The sequence below is a fragment of the Marmota monax genome, unplaced genomic scaffold (assembly GCF_021218885.2).
Source record: "Marmota monax isolate L192 unplaced genomic scaffold, Marmota_monax_Labrador192_F-V1.1 WCK01_AAM20220418_F8-fsc00426, whole genome shotgun sequence".
Taxonomy (NCBI): Eukaryota; Metazoa; Chordata; class Mammalia; order Rodentia; family Sciuridae; genus Marmota; species Marmota monax.
In genome coordinates, this window is record NW_026695037.1 from 125783 (window position 1) to 150052 (window position 24270).

General features: G+C 40.2%; 2 pseudogenes; both read left to right on the plus strand.

The window, feature by feature from the left end:
- On the plus strand, positions 1-15985 carry LOC131423546 (N-alpha-acetyltransferase 50-like; annotated as a pseudogene).
- Positions 12750-24270, plus strand: part of LOC124081490 (HLA class I histocompatibility antigen, alpha chain F-like) — a 50053-nt pseudogene continuing 38532 nt past the window's right edge.

The window sequence follows — 24270 nt, forward strand, 5'->3', positions numbered from 1 at the left end:
ACCAAATGACATAAAGATGAAACTTAAAAAAATAAAGAAATATACACACAATAATCTTAGTTGAAGACTTCAGGACTCCACTTTCACTAACGAATATGTTAAGCAAGTAATCAACAAAGAACATCTGAACACCACCATAAACCATCCCAATCAAATGGATATCCATAAACATTCCTCTCAAGAGCAAAATACACTTTTTTTTCCTCAAATGCATATGGAACATTCTTCAGGATACACACCAAATGTCAGGCCACAAGACAAATACTAGTAAGTTTAAAGGAACAGAAAAAGTTTCAAGGGCTGGTATTGTAACTCAGTGGTAGAGCACTTGCCTAGCACATGTGAGGCACTGGGTTCAATCCTCAGCACCACATAAAAAAAAATAAATAAATAAAATAAAGTTATTTTTTTTAAATGTTTCAATTATGTCCTCTGACCAAAATGGAATAAAATTTTAGGAATCAATTACTAACTGAAGGAAATTTGAGAAACTCACACATTAATGGAAACAAACATTACAGGATAATCACTGAATCAAAGAAAAATAAAATAAAATCAAAATTAGAAAACACTTTCAGATTAGTGAAAATGGAGAGACAACACACCAAAAATACAGAGATGCAAATAAAGGAGCACTTAGAGGGAAATATATAGCTGTAATACCTACGTTAAAAAGAAATAAAGAGGGCTGGGGTTGTGGCTCAAGGGCAGAGCACTCACCTAGCACATACAAGGCCCTGGGTTCGATCCTCAGCACCACATAAAAATAAATAAACAAAAATAAAGGTATTGTGTCCAACTACATCTAAAAAATAAATATTTTTAAAAAAGAAAAAAAAATAAAGATCTCAAGTGAATAATCTAATTTTCCATTAAGAAGAAAAAAAAGAATGCCATAGATGACCCGCACCTGCAATCCCAGCAGCTCGGGAGGCTGAGGCAGGAGGATTGCAAGTTCAAAGCCAGTCTCAGAAAAAAGTGAGGCACCAAGCAACTCAGTGAGACCCTGTCTCTAAATAAAATACAAAACAGGGCTGGGGATGTGACTTAGTGATCTGAGTGCCCCTGGGTTTAATTCCAAAAGAAGGAAAAAAGAGCAAAGTAACCAAACATAGTGGTGGTAATTTCAGCAAATTAGCAACTTGGAAAGCAGAGATAGGAGGAGGCCAAGTTCAAGGCCAGTCTCAGCAATCTAGCCAGACACTATCTCAAAATAAAAAAATGAAAAGGGCTGGGGGTATAGCTCCTGGGTTCAATTCAAAAGAAGAGAGAGATGCAAAAAAAGGAAGCAAGCAAACTAAATGAGGAGGGGTGTTGCCGTGAAAGTAAGTGAAACAGAGAATAAAGAAGTGATACAGAGCATCAGTGAAACCCAATGATTCTTCAAAAAGATGAACCAAATGGGCAACTTATCAGAGGATTCACGAAAAAATTATAAAAAAAAAATTTTAAACTCCAATACTAGCATCACAAAATAAAAAGTAGGCATATTATTTACTGTACAATAATAAAGTGTTTAAAATGCATTCATTCACCACATAAAGATGTTTTATGTACCATGGTAGATCCCTCAGATTATAATGAAACTGAAAAATTCCTATGGCCTACTGACAGGAAGCCCTTGTAATGTCATGCAACATTTTACTTTCAGGTTTGTGGTGATGCTGGTGTAAACAGACCCATAGTATAAGAATATAGCACATGCAGTTATGTACAGTACATGCTACTTGATAGTGATGATAAACAACTGTTACTTGTTTATGTACTTACTATAATTTTTAGCCTTACTTTAGGGTATACTCCTTAAGCATATTAAAAAAAAAAAAACTAACTATAAAAATACCCTCTGATTGGTCCTTCAGAAAAGATTCCAGAAGAAGGCACTATTATAGGACATGACAGCTTTATGCCCCTGCAGATCTTCCAGTGGGACAAAATGTGAAGGCAGAAGATCCTCAATGTTGACCCATGATAAATGTGTATGTTTGAGTCTTAGGTGTTTTTGTTGTTGGTGGTGGGTTTTTTAGTTTGTTTGTTTTGTTTTGTTACTGGGAATTGAACTAAGGGGCACTCAACCACTGAGCTACATCCCCAGCCCTATTTTGTATTTTATTTAGAGACAGGGTCTCACTCACTGAGTTGCTTAGTGCCTTGCTAAGTTGCTGAGGCTAGCTTTGAACTCTCAATCCTCCTGTCTCAGCCTCCTGAGCCACTAGGATTACAGGCATGCACCACCATGGCAGGCTATGTCTTAGTTTTAACAACAACATCAAAACTTAATAAGTAGGCTGGGGATATAGTTCAGTTGGTAGAGTGCTTGCCTCCCATGCACAAGGCCCTGGGTTCAATCCCTAGCACTACTAAATAAATAAATAAACAAACAAACAAACAAGCTTAATAAGTAAAAAAAATTATTTAAAATAGAAAAAAATAAAATATTTTTGTATAGTTACAACACAATGTGTGTTTTAAGATAAACAAGTTTTATTTCAAGAGGAAATTTTTTTTTTAATTAGAAAGTTTATAGAGAAAAAAGTATGCTAATGTTAATTTATAATTGAAGAAAATAATGTAAATGAATTTATTGTACCATAAGCATAGAGTATTCATGAAGTCTGCAGTGGTGTACATAAGGTCCTCGGGCTCCACATTCACTCATTGCTCACTCATTGACTCACCCAGAACAATTTCCAGTTTTGTAAGTTCCATTCGTCATAAGTGCCCTATACAGGAATACCGGTTTTTTACTTTATTTAGATACATTTAGATATACAAATGATTACATTGTGTTACAACTGCCTACAATATTAAGTATAGTCACATGTTGCACAGGTTTGTAGCCTAGGAGTAGAAGGCTGTGCCATCCGGCCAGATATGTGGTAAGCCATACCACCTAGTCCTGCATAAGTACACTCTGTATTCACAACATGATGAAAATGCCTAAAAATACCTGTCTCAGAAGGGAGAAATGACTATAAATATATTACAGAAAATAGATGAAGCATAATTTAGAAGATATAAAAAGGAAATGGGAATAGTCACAATTATATTTGGTGATCAATACTTCTCTCTCATTAACAGAACAAGTAAAAATTAATAGTAAATAAATATATAGAATATTGAAACCCTACTGTAGTCTGATTGGACTTGACATTTTTTAAGTACCACATACAAGATTAGCACAGACATTCTCTTAAGTGTATATGGAGCATTCTCCAAAACCAACCATTTCCTGAGAGAGATGCAAAAAAAGGAAGCAAGCAAACTAAATGAGGAGGGGTGTTGCCGTGAAAGTAAGTGAAACAGAGAATAAAGAAGTGATACAGAGCATCAGTGAAACCCAATGATTCTTTAAGACAAGTCTTAGTAAATTTAAAGAAACTGAATTTATAGAGTATATTCTCTAAACACAGTTAAGAATCCATAACATTAAGATAGCTGGAAAATCCTCAAATATTTGGAAATCAATCAGTGTACTTCTAAAACATCCATGAGTTAAAGAAGAAATCACAAGAGAAATCAGAATTTTTAACTTAAAACGTAATCCAAGAGGCTAGGGTTGCAGCTTAGTGGTAGAGCACTTACCTAGCACATGTGAGGCACTGGGTTTGATCCTGAGCATCACATAAAAGTAAATAAATAAATAAGGGCTGGGGATGTGGCTCAAGCGGTAGCACGCTCCCCTGGCATGCGTGCGCCCGGGTTCCATCCTCAGCACCACATACAAACAAAGATGTTGTGTCCGCCGAAAAACTGAAAAATAAATATTGAAAAATTATCTCTCAAAAAAAATTAAAAATAAATAAATAAAAGTATTGTGTCCAACTATAACTAAAAAATATTTTTAAAAAATGTAATCCAGGGCTGGGGATGTGGCTCAAGCGGTAGCGCGCTCGCCTGGCATGTGTGCGGCAGGGGTTCGATCCTCAGCACCACATAACAAAGATGTTGTGTCCGCCGAAAACTAAAAAAAAAAAAATGTAACCAAATGTGAGAGATGCAACTGAAGCAGTCTTTTGAGGGAAATTTATACAAATAATAATGAAACTACAATACACAAGTTATGCCAAGAAGTCAATTTGATAATGACACAAAATGAATAAATACTTTTAAAGGCACAACTGGACAAATTGAATCAAGACAAAATAAGAAATGTGAACCCATACATGTAAATTAAACAAATTAAATTCATAATTTCAAATATTCCAGGGGGCCAGGCACAATGGTGCACACTTGTAATCCCAGCTACTTGGGAGGCTAAGCCAGGAGGATTATACATTCAAGGCCAGCCTCAGCAACTTAGCAAGGCCCTAAGTAACTTGGAGAGACCCTGTCTTCAAATAAAAAAAAAGAACTGGGGATGTCGCTCAGTGGTTAAGTGGCCCTAGGTTCAATTCCCAGTACCAAATACATATAATATATATGTATATACATGTATATATTTATTTATATGTATATACATAAGGATATCTATAGTGTGTGTGCGTGACACATGCATCCATACCAGGGGCTAGGGACATAGCCCTGAGGTAGAATGCTTGCCTAGCATGTGAAAAGCCCTGAGTTTAGTCTCCAGCACACACACACATACATAAACAAACAACAAACAAACAAAAAACATAATGTAAAAATATTCCACAAAGAAAATTCCAGGCTCAGATGGCTCACTGGTAAATTCAATCACTGCTCTAAGAATAAACACCAATCTTACACAAACTCCTCAAAAAAATTAGAGGAGGGAAAAATAGTTCCCAAATAATTTGATGAGGTTAATATCACCCTGATACAAGACCAGACAAATAGATCAAAAGGAAACTTCATCTGTGTCACGAGGGGGCAAAATTGTGACATATGCAGTCGAGGGGAGAAATAAAGAATGTCCACATGCTTCTGCTCCTTCCATTGCTTTATTCACTCAAATTACTCAATACAATTTCACTCTATAGGTTCTTAATCAAGAAAATGACAATCCTTAATGCTAGGCACTGCAATAGACATAATGAATTCACAGCAAACAATTCTAGATTAATTCTAAGCACTGAAAAGCACACTTAATCACGTTAGGCTAATGACAGACTTTCCTCTGCATGCTAAGTTCAAAAGTCTTAAGCCTTAGGCTTTAAGTCCAGCAGATGCACACTCACTCAGACCACGGTGACCAGATCCAGAACCAAGGCAGGCTTTTCCTGGAGTGGAGTGGATGACCAGTTGAGGAGGTGGTCGTAGGGAGGAGTTGCAACTCTCACCAAGGTCCAGACAAGGCCGCAGAGTTTGAGAGCTGTGAGGATCACGCAGAGGCTCAGGAACAAGTGATGGAAGACAGGTCCTCATCAGGCTCTTCAGCTCAAGTGCATCCTTGTTTCAGCTGGCTGAATCTCTGTTCATTTGCTCTATCATTTATACTAAATTTGGGGGCTTTTGACCCCCCTTTCAATCCTTATCAGCTACCACCAGATTTCTCAGTGACATCATTTACCCTGGGGTCAGAAACATTGATCTGGTGGTCTCCACCCTGATCTTCTAGCCATTCCATCTTATCATCAGGTGAGCACAGCCTGCCAGAGGCTTCACTCTCTTCATAAGGGTTAGGGGAAGTAACTTGTTTGAGGCCATACTGGAGGGATCTGTGGGTGTTGCCTGGTGAGACTGCAGGTCAAACTGGAGTTTTTAAAATGGAGTTGTTTAGGCTCAGGCCTCAGACCATCCTAAAAGTCTGCCAATCTCTGGTATGAGTACAGATCCTCCAGTCAATACTCTATTCTACCAAAGAATAAAGAGCTAAAAAACTGGAATCAACAACTCTTCCTAGACAAGAAAGGTCACAGGGGAAATGGTTATCCCCAGAATTAGAGAAACAGACAGGTAGACAGAATCATAACTTACCATCACAGAAAACAGAAGGAATCAGTTACAGGTATGGCTACAAAAACCTAAAATGTAATTGACAAATAGGCGGAGGCTCCATTTAGAGAAATGAGACATAAAGGCTACAAGGGAGGACTGGGGATGTAGCTCAGTGGTAGAGCATTTCTCTAAGGTTCATGAGGACCCAGATTCAATCCCCAGCACAGAAAAAATAAATAAAAACAAAAACTCAAGGGAGATCCCTGAAAGTTTTATCAATTTTACCTGCAGGAGTTTTATCAGGTTCTCATAGTGAAGATGAGAAGAAAAATATCCTCCATCTTCCTTTTACTAAAGGAGAAAAACTATAGATAGTTTTTTTTCCTGAGATATAATATTTGTACATCTTTAAGGCTACAATATAATAGTTTGATACATATGTACAATGTATAATGATTGCTACTGTTTAAATATTAGGTGTCCCCCCCAAAAGCTCATGCCTGAGACAATGCAAGAAAGTTCAGAAGTGAAATGATAGGGTTATGTGAACCCTAACCTAATCAGTAAATTAATCTCCTGACAGGGATTAACTGGGTGATATCCATAGACAAATAGAGTTTGGCTAGAGGAGATGGGTCACTGAGGGTTGAGACTTGGGGTATATATTTTGTATTTAACAAGTGGAGAGCCCTCTCTCTGCTTCCTGTTGCCATGTTCTCAGCTGCTTTCCCCTCCACATACTTCTACCAGGATATTCTGTAACACTTTGGGCCCAGAGCAACAGAGTTGGCCATTTATGGACTGAGGCCTCTGAAACCATGAGGCCCCAAATAAACTTTTCCCCCTTTAATTGTTTTTGTCAGGATTTTTTATCACAGCAGCAAAAAAGAAAAAAAAAAAACTGACAAAAACAATAATAAAATCAGCACTTTCCTCAAACATTAGTCACTTCTATGTGTTGAGAACTTTTATACTCTTCTAGTTATTTTGAAATATACCACAGTCATTATAATCAATAGTTAACCTACTGTACTATAGAAAACCAAGATGAAATCCTTATATTTAACCATGTTTTGGTGCCCCTATGTAAGGTTTTCCGCTTTCCTTCCCCTCTGTCCATGGGATTCACATTTTAGTTTGCACAAATAAGTGAGAAAAAAATGAGTATTTTAAAATGTGACAGAATATTCTGTTCGCATTAATAAGGGCTGCTCTCAAGAGATGCCATTTACCAGATTCTGGTGATGGTAACCAATCTGGAGGAACGATAAATACTCAGCTCCAGCCTGCCATAGCCTTCCATGAGCTAAAAGAACTTTTCAAGAGTAATCACCTTGGAGACCAAAGTGGATTTAAAAAAAAAAAAAAAAAAAGAAAGAAAGAAAAGAAAAATCTAAGATTTGGTGGATGTCAAAGCCCAGGGGCACAGGCTCAATAAAAACTCAACATAATTCATAGGATTACAGAAGTTTCCCCTTCCCCAACTCTCTGCCATTCATAAAACCACATCACTAAAACCTATTTACCAGAGTTCAGACAAAGCACCAGAACAAGACTGAGATATGGCAAAGAGGATGAAATATCAGACTATAATAAAACAACTGTGACTAATATGCTAAGGGCTCTAATGGAAAATAGAGGCAGCATGCACAAACAGATAATGTGAGCACAGAGATGGAGATTCTAGAAAATAATTTGTTAAATTCTACAGATAAAACACACTGTAATGGAAAAAAAAATGTCTTTGACAGGCTCATTACTAGACTAAACACAGCTGAGGAAAGAATCTGTGAGCTTCTGGATAAGTTAATAGAATTGTTATAATCTGGAAAGAGAAAACTGACTGAAACAATGGAACTGAATATCCAAGAACTATGAGATAACTACAGCAATTGTAACATATCTGTAAGAGCAATACCAGAAAGAGAAGGAAGGGAATGAAGCAGAAGCAATATCTGGAGCAATGATGACTGAGAATACCACCCTCCAATTAATATCCAACCAAACCACAGAACCATGAAGCACACAGAACACCAGCAACATAAAGGCCTCCCAAAACCTATATGTAGGCATATCATATTCAAACTACAGAAAATCAAACATAAAGAAACAAGAGGAAGGGACTGGGATTGTGGCTCAGTGGTAGAGCATTCGCCTAGCATGGGCGGGACCCGGGTTCAATCCTCAGCACCACGTAAAAATAAAGGCATTGTATTGTGTCCATCTGTACCTAAAAAATAAATATTAAAAAAAAGAAGCAAGAGGAAGAACAAAACCTTGACAATAACAAATATAAGAATTATAAATGACCCCTCTCTGGCATTATGTCCCAAATATCTTATTCACAAGAAATTCTCTTTAAATACAAAGGCACGTATAGTTTAAAAGTATACAGATGGAGAAGGTTATACCATGATGACATTAATCAAAAGAAAGCTGAAATAGCTACATTACTTTCAGACAGAAAATGCTTCAAAGCAATGAAATTTTCTGGGATTTAAAAAGGGGCAGTGCTTGATTTTAAAGGGATTAACTCTCCAAGACGATATAACAATCCTTAATAGGTATGCATGTAAGTGCAGAGTATCTGGAATACACCAGGTAAAAACTGATAACCACCTCAAGGAGAAATCGCTGAAACATTATTGGAGGGTTCTGCAGAGGACAAATCCAGAAGGCAGAAAATCAGAGAGCACACAGTTGTGTTGGTACCATCCAACATGTTGATATAATTGACATGCATAAATTACTTTATGCAACAAGTGCAGAATATACATTCTTCCCAAGTTCCCATGGAACGTTCACCAAGACAGACCATGGGGGGGGGGGGGGCCGCACATAAAGCAATTCAAGACTATAAATCATACATTTTCTCTCAGACCCATGAAATTAAACCAGAAATCAATAGCAGAAAATCAACCACAAAATCTCAAAATACTTTAGAGATTAAACAATGCACTTCTGAATAAAACCCGGATCCGGGCTGCGGCAGGCGGGAGCTGCGTGCTCCGCGTGCACAGGTGGAGAAGCAGCTGCACCAGTGTGGCAGCAGGAGACTGAAGGCTGTGCTGGACTTCCGCGGCCTCTGTCATCCCTGCAGCTCTCTTCCCTAAGCGACGGCCAGCTCGTGGGGTTGAGTGGCCTGGGCTGAGCTTGTGGAGAGATGAGGCAGCGAGAACCACCGGCTTTGATAGCCCTAGTAACCAGCGTTAGCAGATGCGGGAAGATGAAAAGTAATGGGATGGAGCTAGGGGATGGAACACCACGCCATTTTGAACAGCTGAAGAGGTCATCTTTCCAGTTAGCCACAATGACAAGTTCTACAAGGATGAGCTGGAGGTCGAAGAACTAGCAAAACTTGCCTGTTTCAATGATATTGCTGTAGGTGCAGTATGCTGCAGGGTGGATCATTCTCAGAATCAGAAGGGACTTAACATCATAACACTAGAATGTCTTGCACCTTATTAAAGACTGGGAATAGGAACTAAAATATTAAACCATGTCTTAAACATCTGAGGAAAAGAGGCATTTTTGACAACATCTATCTGCACATCCAAATGAGCAATGAGTCAGAAATTGACTTCCAGGGGGAAGTTTGGCTTTGAGATTATTGAGACAGAAGAAATTCTATAAGAGGATAGAACTTGCAGATGCTCATGTGCTTCAGAAAAACTTCAAACCTTCTGGTCAGAATGCAGATGCACAAAAAACTTAACAAATTACAAATGAACTTTTTTGCTGCCAAATAAAAGAGATCCATTGATGCCCTGCCCACACCCCCTTCCTAAGCTTTCCTTTCTCCTTGCTCTTGTTTTTCCTTTCTTTTCTTTCCAACAGAAGTTTTAATACTTTCAGAGACTTTTAGGACTGAGGATATAGATCAGTTGGTAGAGTGCTTGCCCTGCATGCATAAGTTCCTGGGTTCAATCCCCAGCACCACAAAAGAAAAAAGGAAATAAATGTGTTGTGATTTTTTTTTCCTCCTATTCTTTTCCTTTGGTAAGCTTAATAATCTAAACTTAAAAATGGAGTTAATGTTCTTTTAAGTCAGTACCGCTAAATCAACGTATAACAGGTGTTTTCTCTTAGAATATTTAAAAATATCTAAAAGAAAATTTAGATGGACTTGTAGCACAATATATGCATTTAATGTCAACTAATGCAGTATGGCCACTGAACATTTCAGTGTATAGGAAAGAATATCTAGATAGTATATTCGAGAATAACATGACTATGTTATTGCTTATCTATTTCAGAACATCCTAAATTTTCTTATACTCTGTGCCTACAATATTAAGTGAGGATTTGGGATAAAAGGAATTGTTTTTTTTAATTGATTTTATTTTTTTAAATACATGACAGCAGAATGTATTACAATTCTTATTACACATATAGAGCACAATTTTTCATATCTCTGTTTGTATATAAAGTAGGGTGACACCCAATTTGAAGGAGGAATTATTACAACAAATTGCTTCTAGGAAAGACAGAAGCATAAAGTGTTAATTATGCAAATATCATCATGACTTCTACTAATAAGAATGGTTTTTGTCTGATCATTTTCCAGCATGTAGGGAGTAGCTTAATAGGATAAGAGACATCTAAAATACTCCTGTTTTCAAAATCAAGCTTAAAATGGATCAAGGACCTAGGTATTAGACCAGAAACCATGCACATACCAGAAGAAAAGGTAGTCACGACCCTCTAGCATTCCAGCTCATGAACTGACTTCCTTAATAAGACTCCTAAAGCCCAAGAACTAAAATCAAGAATCAGAGGCTGGGTTGTAGCTTAGCAGTAGAGTGCTTGATCCTCAGCACCACATAAAAATAAATAATTAAAATAAAGATATTGTGTCTAACTACAACTAAAAAAAAAAGTCAATAAATGGGATGGCATCAAACTAAAAAACATCTTCACAGCAAAGAAAAAAATCAACAGCATGAAGAAAGAGCCTATTGAATGGGAGAACATCATTGTCACCTGCATCTCAGATGAGCATTAATTTCCAGGCTATATAAAGAAGTCAAAAAACATTAAAAAAAAAATTCAATAAACAAATGGGCAAAGGAACTGAACAGACACTTCACAGAAGAAATATGAATGGTCAAAAAATATATGAAAAAATGTTCAACTTTTCTAGCAATTAGAGAAATGCAAATTAAAATTACACTGAGAATCTACCTCACTCCAATCAGAATGGCAACTATAAGGAATTCAAGTAATGATAAATGTTGGCGAGGATGTGGGGGGAAAGGTACACTCATGCATTGCTGGTGGGACTGCAAGTTGATGCAACCACTCTGGAATTTTCTGAGATTCCTCAGAAAACTTGGAATGGAACCACCATTTACCCTAGTTATCCCACTCCTGTATATACCCAAAGGATTTAAAATCAGCATACTACAGTGATACAGCCACATCAATGTTTATAGCACCACTCACAATAACTAAGCTATTTATAGCTCAACTCACAATAGCTAAGCCATGAAACAAACCTAGGTGGCCTTCAACAGATGAATGGATAATGTATATATACACAATATAGTATTACTCAGCCATAAGAATAATGATCTTATGACATTAGCTGGCAAGTGGATGGAACTGGAGATTCCCATGCTGAGTGAAGTAAGCCAGTCCCAAAAAAAACCAAAGGTCAAATGTTTTCTCTGATATGTGGAAGCTAACCCACAATAAGGAGGCTGGTGAGGGGAAGGGAAGAACAGACAACAACAACAACAAAAAAAAAAAAATGGTGGAGCCCTAAACCAATAAGACAGGTGCTTTATAAGAGTAGGAAAAAAAAAGATATCTTCCTCTCCTCTCTCCCTCCCCTTTATCCTCTCTCTTTCCCCCTCCCCTTCCATTGACACAAGACCAGACAAAAACATAGTGAGAAGGTCCATCTACTGTTGAGGAAGAAAGCCCTGGCCAGAAAGCAAACCAACCAGAACCTTGATCTTGGACTTTCCTTCTCCAGAACTCTGAAAAAATATATATATTTTGTTTGTTTGTTTGTTTGAGCTACCCAGTCTGTGGTCTTTTGTTATAGCAGTCTAGGCAAACTAAGATGGATTTTGGAACCAGTGTGGAATGTTATTTTACCACATGCCAAAATTGTAGATGAGACTTTGGAACTGGGTTGAGGCTGGAAGAATTTGCAGTACATACTAGAAAAGCTGAGATTGGCTTGAAGGTGTTGTTGGTAGTAATATAGATGCTTAAGACAGTTCTGGTGAAGGTCCAAGAAGACAAGAGGAAAGCTATAGGCAAAGCCTCTATCATCATATGTAATCATGAGCAAAAGATCGATTTAAAAACGGACATCACAGACCATTGTGATAAGGTCTCAGATGAACATGTGGAATATTTTATTGTAAATGGAGGAGAAGGGATCCTTACAATAAATTCTGCAAGCCAAGAAAAAAGAGTATTACGGAGAAGCAAATCATCCTGCCCCTTGATCTAGGGCCATGAACTTCCAGAAGTGTGATAAAAAATAAAATTAAATTAAAATTAAAAAAGAATTTTTGTTATCTAAACCATTCATTCTACTGAGTTTTGTTATGGCAACCTGGAGAAGTCAATCGGTTTCGCCACGGCTCCAGGTTACAAAGTCTCTAATGAGGCCATGAAGCCCGGAACCTTCTTCCTGCTGCCCTCGGGGATGCTGGTTCTGACCAGGACCTGGCGAGTTGAGTGCGGAGTCAGGAGGGAAATGATCTCTTCTCAAGAGGAATGAAGGGACCACTCTGCAGAGTAGGACAGTGTCTCAGCCACCTCCGGCCCAGTCCTCTCCTCTACCTCGTCAACTCCTTGTTCTGAGCCCAGCCCCGCCTCCTCTTCTCCAGTCTCAGAGTCTGGCCCTTCTGATCTCATTGCCCCTTTCAGTCTCAGGAGCGCCCATGCCTCCTCCTGCTCTCCCACCAACCTGGGACTCGGGGTCCCGCTACCTACGGGAGGACGGAGGACCATCGGGAGGATCGGGAGGATCGAGGACCATGGTGACAGGTCTCAGCCCCTCCCCGCCCCCAAGCTCCCGCCCGCTGAGGTATTTCTGCACCGCCATGACCCCACCTGGTCGCAGGGAGCCCGGTTTCAGGGCTTTCCGCTACTTGGATGACCCACAATGACTTGCGAGTCCCAGAGAGGTGCCCGCGGACCAAGCGGAAGGGCCAGAATATTGGGACCGGCAGACCCAATGCACAAATTTTGTGAGTGAATTTGCGGGCCTTTCTGACGCCGGTGAGTGATCCCGGACCCAGATCATAAGTCACAACCTGTCCCCATCCTCCGTTAAGTGGCCTGGACCTCCCAATCTTAGGAACGACCCAAGTCTGTGAGATTTGTTCGGATTTCCAGTCGGTTTGGCGCGAAAGGCCCTAACCAGTCATCGCCCATCTTTCTTCCAGGGGGCGGGGCTAAGTGTGAGGGACCCCCCCCCCCAGACCAGTGCAGCTGATTGCTAGATCCTGGCTAGGGTTCCACACCATCCGGTCTATGCTTGGCTGCTACACCCCAGCGGTACTTACAAGACTGCCTACAATGGCACCGATTATATCTCCCTGAACAAGGACCTGCGCTCCTGGACTGAAGCAAACAATGTGGCTCTGATCACCCAGCACAAAGATAAAGGGCCTATCTAGAAGTTACAGGCATGGAGGGGCTCTACCTGAACGACAGGAAGGAGATGCTATGTGTACAGGTACTAGGGGCAGCAGGTCACCTCCTGGATCTCTTTGCTGACCTCTCACAAGGAGTGAAAAATGGAACCTATGCTACTATACCGCCCACCCTCTGGTTCACACTAGATGAGTTCGCCTGAGTTTCTGAATGCTGTATCAGAGAGCTACTCTGAGGGCCCAACTTTCTCTGAGAATTAATGGAGGCAGTCTCCCTTTTCAGGGTTGGAGGGGAAGACAATCCCTGAGATAACTGATCAGCAGTTCCCTTTAATTCTGGCAGCAAACGGGATCATGGGGTGGAGGCAATCCCAAATGCTTTTGTTTTGTACCAGGAATCGAACTCAGGGGCACTCAACCACTGAGCCACATCCCCAGCCCTATTTTGTATTTTATTTAGAGACAGGGTCTCCACTGAGTTGCTTGGCGCTTGGCGCCAAGTTGCTAAGCGCTTCATTCATAGTTGCTAAGGCTGGCTTTGAACTCGAAATCCTTCTGCCTCAGCCTCCCAAACCACTGGGATTACAGGTGAGCACCACTACGCCCACTAACCCTGAATGTTTTTGGAACTCTGACTCCAGCTTTTCTGAGTCACTCCACCTTTATCCAAGTCACCAAAAGTCCCTCTCAAAGACCTGAAGCCTCTTTCCTTGGGTTGTCCCAACTGAAATGTTGAACTTTCCATGGAATAAAACATCTAAAAACCTTAAGTACAAACTGGTGACTGTTTTGTACTCCTTCTCCCACCCCAGGGTGGTCAGGCAAGTGCTGCTTCAGTAATCAATGGGAAGAAATGCAAAGTGTCTGAATTTCTGGATTCTTCTCAGACCTCCCCTCAAAAGCACATATGACCCATCACTCAATTTCTGACCATGATGTCACCCTGAGATGCTGGGCTCTGACCTTCTACCCTAAGGAAATCACCCTCACCTGGCTGAATAGGGAGAAGCAGACCAAGGACATAAAGATTGCAGAGACTGGCCTGCAGGGGGATAGAAGTGGGTAGCTGTGGTGATGCCTTCTAGAGAGGAGCAGAGATACACCTGCCATGTGCAGCATGAGGGACTGCCCTAACCCCCACCCTGAGATGGAATTAGGAAGGGAAGAGAATCTGTTGTCAGTGAAAGCAGGATCCATTCAGGGTCCTTCACCTTCCTTCCCTTCCATTCTCTTCCCAAAGCCACCCCCTCAGTCCACCATCTCTCTATCATGGGAATTTTGTTGGCCTGGTTCACCTAGGACCTGTGGTCACTGGAGCTGTGATCCCTGTTTTGATGTGGAGGAAGTTAACAGGTCAGGATGGGGTACAAGTAGTTGTCTAAATTTTTTTGTCCCACTGGGGGATTCTAATCCCCAGATGGAAGTTTACCCTGCCTCATTAATGGGAAGAACCATCCACACACACATGCTTACCAGGCTTGGCGTTCTGTTTGCAGAACACTCTGTAAATTACATGTGAAAAATCAAGGACCAATTTATTACCGTGGTGACTGTGGCCAAGGGAACCTGATGCCCAGCAGTTGCAGATCAGAGGTGAAGGGCCTATAAGACAGACTTCCAAGAGTGCAGTTGGTCCTCCTTTTTTCGTGTTTCTTGATCTTACCCTGCATCTGCAGACACAGTTCTACAAACTTCCCTGGGCCCAGAATTAGAGGGTTCCTCTGTGGCCTCATGGCCCTGCCTCTTCCTGGCCTGTCCCAGGATGTCTTCTCACAGGTGGAAGGAAAGGAAGCTACACACAACTGCCTTTAATTATGCAGGTGAGTGATCCCTGAGACCCTGTGACAGTATAGACAGGAATCCATGGAGGAGCTTGCCCACCCAATAATTCCTCCTTGAGTCATGTGTCCTGTGGGCTGTGTGTCAGTCATGTGTCACTGTCTCTGGAAGGGACAATGCTTAGGACTCTGATATATCTCTTAAGGTTTCTAATAGTGAAACACCAGAGGGCCTGAAATTGAAGAGAGGGTAGGCCAGAGGGAACAGTACTATGTATGGAACTCTGGATTTGAACATATTATGTATGGTGGGCATTTCAGAATGTCATCAAGTACAGTGACTGATCTGAATTTTTCATTATTTTCTTATACAGTATGAGACAGCTGCCTTGTGTGGGACTCAGGGATCCAAGATTGGTTCAACACATATATACCAATGTGACTTCAAGAGCTCCTGACTTCTTCTTCTGCAACTGGAATGTGCATATGTCTATGGGGTCTTTGTTCTTATCAGCAAAATGTGAGAAAATAAGAAGACCCAAACCCCTTCCCCACACTGACTTGTGTAGTCTTTCCTGACCAACTTTTCTATTTCAGCAGACAGAAGGCAAGATGTCCCATCCTGTCTTAATGTTTTGTAGCACTGAACTGCAATTTCTTACCTCCCTACTGAAAATAAGAATCTGGACATAAAATTTGTCTTCAAAAACTTGGGGAAGGGAATAAAACCTGAAAACCTTCCAGAATCCACATTTATTGTACTAAGTCTATTGCAGATAGATTAAAAAAAAAAAGCTGTGAGGAGCCCAGTATGGATGGATGGATGGGGCTGGTGCCCAGTTGGTGCTCAGCCCACTGTGGGTTTGGGTGTATTCACTTTTCAGCTGAGTCATCTTCACTTCTCAGTTGCCCTTGTCCATTCAATAGAACTTGGTCACACAAGGATCTGATCACAGGTACAGCCCAGGTATTGTCCTATATCTAAGATAACAGGTAGTGAGGGTTTTGTGTGGCCAGGTCAACTTAGGCTCAGATCTGAGTCTCTCAGCCTCAAAAACTTTTTTTTTTTTTTTAATATTTATTTTCTAGTTTTCGGCGGACACAACATCTTTGTTGGTATGTGGTACTGAGGATCGAACCCGGGCCGCACGCATGCCAGGCGAATGCGCTACCCCTTGAGCCACATCCCCAGCCCCTCAAAAACTTTTTTATGTGCTTGTTTCTTAGTTTCTATAGATTATTCTTATTCTTGTGTACAAGTCCTGGCCTCATTTCCCCTGGGTGCCCCCAACCTTGACAGTACGAGGTGTTTTGTCTGTCACTATACACAGAAGTCTCTACAGTCTTAGGAAACCAATTTTCGGGCCTGTCCAGCTCTTCGCCCTCTTTCCAAGGCTGTTTTCCCCAATCTTTTTTAAAGAACCAGATTCTGGAACTACCAGAGATAGTTTCTTGTTAGATTCCTCTTGTAATTCTTCTGCTCTATTCTCTCATCCCTCTCCCTGCCCTTTGCTCTAATAATCCTAATGCTGGGCTGGGGATGTGGCTCAAGCGGTAGCGCTCTCACCTGGCATGAGTGCGGCCCGGGTTGGATCCTCAGCACTACATACAAACAGAGATGTTGTGTCTGCCGAAAACTAGAAAATAAATATTTAAAAATTCTCTCTCTCTCTCTCTCTCTCTCTCTCTCTCTCTCTCTCTCTCTTTTTAAAAAAAAAAAAAAAGTCCTAATGCTGGCTCAAATACCAATACATGGATTTATAAAGCAAATCTAATTTTGATTTTTGATTGGAAAACAAGACCCATTAAGTCAAGGATTATCTATTCTTAGAGAAATATACTTGTGTGCTGTAAAATGCAGAAGGTATGGTATGGGAGAAAGGGTGGGCAGCCCTGATGTCACTGAGAACATCATTATGAGAGAATGTTGTACTGCAGCTGTCATAGGATAACACTGGGTCTGAGGGGCAATTAATAAAGTTACTAGAAAATGGAGGTACTGTACACTGATCACTCGTTTCACCAATACAGGCATGTCTCACTTTATTGTGCTTTGCTCTGCCCTCTGCAAATATTGAGTATTTACAAACTGAAGGCTTGCCATAACCCTGTGTATAACAAGTCTACTGGGGACATTTTTTTAACAGTATGTGCTCATTTCATGTCTGTCACATTTTGGTAATTTGGCAATATTTCAACCTTTTTTTATCCTATCTCTTCTTACAGTGACCTGCGATCAGTGATCATTGCTGTTATTATTTTGTTTGGGGGTACCACAAACCACCACCACAAGATGGCAAACTTAATACATGTTTGTGTTCTGACTGCTGCACTGGCTCATCATTCCCCCTGTCTTCCTCTCTCAGGGCCTTCCTATTCCCTGGGATATAACAATATTGAAATTAAGCAAATCAATAATCCCTACAATACTTTCTAAGTGTTCAAGTGAAAGGAAGAGTTGCTAAGCCTCTCACTTTAAATCAAAAGCTAGAAATCATAAAACTTAATGAGGAACACACATGGAACAATGAGTGAAGCCAAAATCTGGGTTTTAGCTATGTTGTGAGTAAAAAAGAAAAGTTCTTGAAGGAAATTAAAAGTGCTACTCCACTGAACACAAATGGTAAGAGAAGTGAAACAGCCTTACTGCTGAGATGGAGAAACTTTTCATGGCCCAGACAGAAGATCAAAATTAGCCAATACATTCCCTTGAGCCAAAGCCTAATGCAGAGCAAGGCCCTAATTCTCTTCAATTCTGAGTCTGAAGCAGGGTGTGGTGGCCTATGCCTGTAATCCCAGCAGGGTCTGGAGATATTACTGAACTACTGAAATTTCATGATAAAATCTGAATAGATTAGGAGTTCCTTCTTCCCACCACACTCCTCCCCCAATACTGGAGAATGAACACAGGGGTGCTCTGCCACTGAGCAGTTTCTGGAGACTGAAACAGGAAGATCTCAAGTTTAAAGACAGCCTCAGCAACTCAGTGAGGCCCTAAGCAACTTAGAGACCCTGTCTTAAAAAATAAAATGGGCTGGTGATGTGGCTCAGAAGTTAAACACAACATGGGTTCAATCCCTGCTTTCAAAAAAAAAAAAAAAATCTGATGGCTGAGAGAGAACTGCAGAAATTTGAAGTTATTCAGAAGATCTAAGAGGATTAATGAAGGCAGCTACATTACAACAGACTTTCAGTGTAGACAAAACAGCCCTGAAAGATGCCATCTAGAACTTTTGATAGCTACAGAATTCAATTCTAGCTTCAAAGAATGGGACAATTCTCTTGTTAAGGGCTAAAGCAGCCAGGGACTTTGAAGGCAATGTTTATTTGCCATTCTGGATATTCTAGGGCCCTTAAGAATTATACCAGTCTATTTTGCCTGTACTTTATAAATGGAAATAAGCCTGTTTACAACATGGTTCACTTAATATTTTGAGCTCACTGTTCAGACTTATTTGTTCAGGAAAGATTCCTTTCAAAATATTACTGCTCATTAGCAATGTACCTGGTCACCTTAGAACTCTGGTGGGAATGTACAATGAGACTTGTTTTCAGGCCTACTAGCTCAATATCCATTCTGTAGCCCATGGATCAAGGAGTCATTTTGACTTTCAGTCTTATTATTTATTAAGTACATTTAATAAGGATATAGCTGCCAAAGACAGCAATTCCTCTGATGTATCTGAAAATTGAAAATTTTCTGGAAAGGATTTGACATAGCAGATGTCATTAAAACAATGGTGAGTTATAGGGGAAGGTAGCAACAGGAGTTTGGAAGGGGTTTGGAAGAAGCTGATTCTGACCCTGCTGGAAGATTTTGTGGGGTTAAAGACCTAAATGGAGGAAGTAACTGCAGATGTGGTAGAAATGGCAAGAATTAGAATTAGAAGCAGGGCTGGAGATATTACTGAACTACTGAAATTTCATGATAAAATCTGAATAGATTAGGAGTTCCTTCTTCCCACCACACTCCTCCCCCAATACTGGAGAATGAACACAGGGGTTCTCTGCCACTGAGCTACATCCCCAGCCCATTTTATTTCTTATTTTGAGACAGGGTCCCACTAAGTTGCTGAAGCTGACCTCAAACTTGCAATTCTTCTGGCTCAGTCTCCCCACTCACTGGAATTACAGACATGTGCCACTGTGCCCAGATTATTTTTTATTTTGAGAGTATCACTAAGTTTTTGAGGCTTCTGTCCCAGTCCACTGTGTAGCTGGATTATAGGTGTGCACCACCACACTCAACTGGTTCTTTCTTTCTCATGAATAAGCAAAGAATGATTGCTAGATCTAGTCCCAGTGAAGATATTGTGAATATTGTTGAAATGTCACAAAGAATTTAGAATACTGCAAAAACTGAGTTGATAAAGCAATGGCAAGGTTTGAGAGAACAGACTTCAATTTTGAAAGAAGTTCTACTATGGGTACATGCCATCACATGCTACAGGAAAATGTTTTATAAAAGAATCAACTGATACAGAAAACTTCATTGATTTTTTTAATGGCCCAAGATATCCCAATCTTTAGCAACCACCAACCCAGACAGCAGCCATCAATATCAAGGCAAGACCCTCCACCAGGAAAAGATTACAACTCAACAAGGACTCAGGTGATTGTTAGCCATTTTCAGTGTTGAAGTATTTTAAAAGTACATACCTTGTTTTTTCAGATATAATGGTATTGCACACTTACTAGATCATAATGTAAACACAACTTTTAAATGTACTAAGAAACCAAAAAAATTTGCTTAATTACAATATTCTCCTTACCACAATGGTCTGGAACAGAACCCACAGTATCTCCAAAGTATGACTATATTTGAGCATTGGCTACATGATACACTATGTTTGCATCTAGTATATATCAGTGAATGAAAAACAGGCTAAAACTCCCACATGATTGTTAGAGTCTGTAAACAAGTCTGGATGGCACCTGGCAAAATGCCAGAGGGAGTGGTTTGTGAAGTAATGCCATCGAGCCATTAAGTGTGGAGATTCCTTATTGGTTGACTGCTATATCTAGTTTATGTTAATTAGATAAGCTGTGTGTAATGTATAAATACCTCTGTTGTCCTACAATAAACGGCTTCCACTCCTGCTGTATCAACCTACACAAGTTGTTCGTCATCCCCCGGTTATTTTGCTGCAGCCAGACTGCGGCACCTGATAAAATATATCTTCTAATAGGAAGAGGTAGCTGATACCCTCCAGTCAGAGTAATGAAGTACAATGTTCATATAGGAGGTGGTAAGTACTACAGGAAAGTGATCCAGAGTGTGGGTATGTAGGGACAGATACAATGACCGTTTTACCAGATCAGTCGGTGTGGGCCTTATGGAAAAGAACTTTGGAAGATTTAAAAGACATGAAAGAATTTGTGATGAGGATGTCCAGAGTAAGTTTTTTAGGGATACTTTTAATGCAAATGTACTAGGGTAGGATCCTCTCTGTGTTGTGGGGAAGCAAGGAATCTGGGACATTCTGAGCAAAGTCATTGAGAGGGCAGATCTGAGGGATGTCAGAATTCCTACTTTTGAATGAAGCAGTTTTGAGTAAAGATGAACAGGGTGCATCTTCTCTTTTCAAAGATTCACTCTGGAAGTTAAGCTGAGTATAGAATTGAAACAAATGCTAGCAAGGCTATAGGGGAAAATGTAGGAACTGGTGCTATGCTCCAGGATGGATATATGGGTCCCTTTACCTGGAGTGTGAACAATGGGAATAGTGACTGGATTCTGGATCTACCCTGGAGATGGACTTTACAGAATTTCCTAATGGATTAAATCTGGAGTAAGAGAAAAAGGGAGTCAAGGAGAACACCCACAATATCAGACTATGTAAAGAGATGGAGCTGCAAATGATAAGAAGAGAAAGACTCTGGAAATGACATATAAGAATAGGGTACATGGCAGACAGTGCAAGGGATGTGACCTGAGATGTGCACAAGAAATCCAAGTGAGAGCCAGGCACAGTGGTGCATACTTGTAACTCCTGCTAAGGCAGTAAGATCCAAGTTCAAAGCCAGCCTGGGCAATTTAGAAAGACCTTGTCACAAAATAAAAATTAAAAGGCCTTGAGATGTAGCTTATTAGCAAAGCACCCCTGGATTCAGTTTCCAGTACCATTAAAAAAAAAAAAATGCAGGTTGATAATGGGACAAATGAGCCTAGACACATTTAGGAGAACTGTATGGGCAGAAAAAATAGATTGGGAGATGACATCATAGAAATTATATGATGAGGTCACCAAGGGAATGATGGTTACTTGAGAGAAAGGGCACAAGGACTGAGACCTTGAGACCCAGTGTAAGTGATCTGATCGAACCACATTTCAAGAGCACAATGCACAGTTCTGGCTCTGCATCTAGAAGACACACAGACCAGGGAGTCCCAGATCTTCCTGTGCACAAGAATGACCTGGATGTTACCATAACCTGCAGACAGTTTTAAGTCAAGCTTAATATTCTATATGACAAGGCTGGTGCTGATGCTGCTGATCTGCTGATCACACTTTTAATAATAAGATCAGAGATGAGGCCAGGCACTGTGATGCATGCCTGTAATCCCAGTGGCTCAGGAGGCTGAGGCAGGAGGATCACGAGTTCAAAGCCAGCCTCAGCAAAAACCTAGGTGCTAAGCAACTCAGTAAGACCCTGTCTCTAAATAAAATATATATAGGGCTGGGGATGTGCCTCAGTGGTTGAGTGCCCCTCTACCAAAAAAAAAAAAAAAAAAATAGACAAGGATTCCCAGGATGTTTGTGAGCATCTCTGGTAAGACTTGCTAAATAAACAATTCTTGGATTGAAATGCCTAACACGTATGAGTGCAGGTCTATGGAGATGCCTGAGTGTTTTGTAACCCACCAGCAATTCTGATGTTCAACCAGATCAGAACCACTAAGATCAATGATCAAAGAATGTCCAGGATGGGCAGGGGTCTTAATCCACCTTTAAATGTATTTTCTGCCCCCTTAGAAACCCAAGCCAGGGTTCCATTTCACAAGCCCACTCTAATTAACAGTGATTGCTTAGAACACAGTATAATGAAAAAAATCTAAGGGTGAATCTGGATTCAACAGGAATGAATATAATATGGTAATATTGGGCCTTCACCATGGCAAAGAAAGCAGCATCTCTTAAACTAAATGATGAAGGACCTTGATTTAAGCAGCAATTACAGAGTCTTATTTCTGTTTTAGTACTTTTTTTTTTTTTAAGCAATACAGAAGATGGAATAAGGGCTGGCAAGACTAAGGTAGGAAAATCAATTAGAATACAAAAAGTTAGTAAGTAGTAAATGGGACAGTATACCTCCCTGGATGACTCCCACATCCTGGAATCATTCATTGGCTAAAACAGGAAAGATACAAACTAAGTTGTCAAGGATAAATTAATCATATAAAGGACTGCAAATATTGAAGGCACCTAATCATCAAACCCCTGATTTAACTGGGACCAATTTTGAGAACTGGGAACTGAGGCTTTTTTTTTTTTTTGGTAGGTATGCTAAACCAGGTACAACCCATCTCTATTTTTTCCCACAACTATCTCACTGCCTTCTGTCCCAGATCTCTGGCTCTGCAGTGCCTCTTCTCTCTAGAATAGTTTAAAGTACTGCCAATGTTGCCCCAACCCACCACTGATTCTCGCCAAGGAATTCTTAGTGAATTCAACATAAAAACTCATGTTTCAAACATGATACCATAATCCCAGGGCTACTAAAAACTAAGCCATACAACTTCTCAGCAATTTAGAGTTCATACCACAACACTGATGTGGTAAAAAGAAAAGACTAGCTTGGAAATGTGTCTCAGTTGACTCTTTGGGATTAGAAAACAAAATTTAAAGACAAGATGTCATTACAATGGTATAAGTAGGAACAGGCAGGCACATCTCTACCCAAGGTTTGGGGAAAGTTGGCAAACCATATCTGAAAATCCCTTCATCTGGAGACTGTCTAGTTCAGTTCAGCCACATGATTATTTAGGAATAAGAATTATCTAGCCAAAGACTACAGAATTTAGCAGTAAAAATGAGGCAAAGATCTTGCAAGAAATCTTAAAAGAACTGCCTGATCCAAGCAATATATGACTCATGAGTAAAGTTTCAGGGTACATAAATAAAACTCATAATACATTTCAGTCAAGAAGGCTGGCAGCACTGGGCACAGTGGCCCACATCTGTAATCCCGGCTACTCGGGAGGCTGAGCCAGAAGAATTGCACAATTGAGGCTAACCTCAGCAACTTAGCAAGACCCTGTCTCAAAATAAAAGAATAAAAGGGATGGCAGGTAGCTCCGTGGAACAGTGCCCCTGGGTTCAATCCAGGTACTACAAGGAATAATAAAAAAGAAGGCTGGTAGCACTATTAAAGAACTCTACACTGATAGGACGTCTTGAATGTGAAGACACTTATCAAGCTCAGGAAATACCCATTTCTATGAAATTTAAGCCCTGTACTGAGAAACATCAGAACTATCTATGATAGGACACCAAAACAAATTGGTTTTCATTTCTGGCTTCCACTGCAGATGTAGAAAGCTAGTAACACTGCTAACTGTCCTGATGACAATAAAAAGCCAAACAATTGAAAAAAAATAATAATAATAATTTTTCTTAAAATCTCAGAAAGCTACCGAAGTAGCCTCAAATCTAAAAGAGACAGGATGTGAGCACATTTTCCATTGTGCTCACAGGAGGCAGAGCACAATGGAAAATGGGGCCACCATACAAGTGGATCAGAAGTATTTAGCTAAAATTCTTTATGAACTGCTAAAGGACAACATGAAAAAAAAAAAAAAAAAAACTCTTAGGAGCAACAGGTAAAACGGTAGTTCATACCCACTTGCAGGTTTTCCTCCACAAACCTCCACAGGGTACTCAGGAAAAAGATGGGAGACGGGAAAGGAGGTCACAGAAGATACAGAACTGAAGGAGGGGAAATGCTGTCAGAGCAAAAAAGGGAGAGTACCACATAGCTATTTCTCATCTAAGAAACAAAAGATAAAAGGCTTTCCAAGAATT